Below are 2,276 nucleotides of genomic sequence, written 5' to 3'. Positions count from 1 at the left end.
GTGGGAATGAGAAGGCAGATTCACTGGCGAAGAATGCTGCATCCGAGTTGGTGCCAAGAAGGTATCCCATTCCCTGTAATGAATTCCTACCTAAAATCAAGAAATTGCTTTGCAATAAATGGCAGCAGCACTGGGATAGCATAGATGGCAATAAAATGAGAGGGGTAACAAATGTCATATCTCTTTGGAGGTATAATATGATGCCCCGAAAATGGGAGACGTCTTTTTGTCGTCTCCGTATTGGTCACACTCGGTTGACACACGAGTTTTTGCTGAAGGGCCAACACCAACCGTATTGTGACGACTGTTTGGTACCTCTACCAGTGAGGCATCTATTGACCGAATGCCCCAATTATAATAACTTAAGGAATAGATATTTATTTGAGGCTCGAGGTGAGGGTGGCAGGTTCATCCTTGCCAAGATTCTTGAACATGATGGGTCCTACTGTGCAAGTGGCATTTTTAGATTCATTTCAGAAGCAGGTCTTCTGAAAACTATTCCACTTTTACAATGACATTAAACTTTTATGGTTTTAATTGAATATTCTTTTATTTATATATATATATACATATATATATATATATATATATATATATATATATATATATATATATAGACTAAACGATATCAGCGTCAATGACCTTAGATGTCAGGATACCTGAAAACTTTAAATCAATCAATCAATCAATCTCCCAAAACCCCCAACCTTAGCTCACAAGTATAGTAAGGTTGCAAACACTAATGGCACTAACGAGTCTAAGCAGGACTCGAACCCCCGTCTGGCAAACACCAGACAGAGACATTACCATTTAGACAATAACAACCCATTGTTTTGTCAATATTGTAACTATATATATTCTTTTTAATGAGGTGCATTTACACTGACTCAAAGGGATGCCATTTTAGCTCGGAAAAGTTTCCTACTAGCTGATTGGCTAGAATCGTTCTGTCCAAGCAACCAGCTAGTAGGAAACTTTTCCGAGCCAAAAGGGCACGTCTGCGAGTCCGTGTAAATACGCCTCATTAAAAAAATGTGTGTTAAATGCATTTACCTTCATTTACAGTCGCTATGGATTTGATAAATAAAGGAGCTTGTCATACATGTTGAAAATTAATGTATAAGGTTTTTTATACGTTGGACCCTTTTTGCCAAGGTAGTTAGTTATTGGCTAATATTTTCCCAGAAAAGTGTAACGAGACGATATCTAAGGGGATGCCGTATAATTTTTGAAACCGAAGTTATGCGTAGAACATAATTGTTACTTTTTAACCAATTTTATGATTTATTTATTTAGTGTTGTAGCTGCATGAAAAAACACACTAGATCTATCGAAAATTATTCTTTAATCTTCTTGCAATTAAATAGAATCTAGCTCCTGGCTAGTACAGCGGTAACGTGTCCGCCTCGCATACGCATGGCAGCAGATCGATTCCCGCCTGGGACCATGAGTTTAAGCTGTTTACTGGGGAGGCCACTGCTGTGGTTGGGCACCACAGTGGGGCGTTGGGCTTGCCCGGCTGACGTTCTGGTGAGCCTCTATCGTGATGAAATTATAACTGAAACCAGACACCTTCACCTTTAAATGTTATTGAGTCAGAAGCCTTGTATGAGAACAAGATGGACAAGAGAAAAATATGTAAATATTTTTATGATACTTGATGAAATTCATCTACACGATTGGCAGAATATTCGATTCTTGAAATATGTTGAAGTTATATTAAGATAGCCATCGTGACAGATAATATTTCTTGAATAGATTCTATTGAAAATGTAATTTTAAATGCCTTCCTCATCTCATTTCTCATTAACTTATGTGTTAATGGACCTGGCAAACTAAACATTTAGATTGCAGACGACTTATCCAGGAAATGGAGAAAATATGAAATTCTCGTTTTAAAGATGTAATGATCGAAAAAAATACATTTCCTTTCTATGTGTTTATCGCCTTTAATAGTTGTAATTGAAATAGCATTAATAAAATTTGGATTTTTTTCAACTATTTTCCTTCTAATTCTCTCTAAGCTTCAACTTAGAAAAATAGGTGAACATTAATTAAGCCCAGCTATCCACAATGATGAAGTTGATAAACGAACACTGAAATATATTGAGGAAAACAAGGAATAATGATATCAAGCATCCAATGAGCAATATATTTTATTTCAACTCTTAAAGGTTTAAAGGTCTCTCGTGAAGGGCAGAGGCAAGAGACAGTCACATTGCCCTATCAAGCAGGACAATGCCCTAGACTCTAGGGCCTGGAGACTAACCATATAT

General features: G+C 36.8%; 1 protein-coding gene across 1 annotated transcript in view; it reads right to left on the bottom strand.

The window, feature by feature from the left end:
• Nucleotides 1–1,396: 1,396 nt before the first annotated feature.
• LOC137620270 (uncharacterized) overlaps nt 1,397–2,276 on the bottom strand; it is a 6,516-nt gene continuing 5,636 nt past the window's right edge. The window contains exon 4 of the mRNA XM_068350504.1: nt 1,397–2,276. This exon is cut by the window's right edge and continues 571 nt beyond it. The gene's annotated coding sequence lies outside the window, so the exon portion shown is untranslated.

The sequence above is a fragment of the Palaemon carinicauda genome, chromosome 26, assembly GCF_036898095.1.
Source record: "Palaemon carinicauda isolate YSFRI2023 chromosome 26, ASM3689809v2, whole genome shotgun sequence".
NCBI classification, from domain to species: Eukaryota; Metazoa; Arthropoda; class Malacostraca; order Decapoda; family Palaemonidae; genus Palaemon; species Palaemon carinicauda.
The sequence above is the reverse complement of the archived record's forward strand: the minus strand, read 5'-3'. Positions and strand labels throughout refer to the sequence as shown.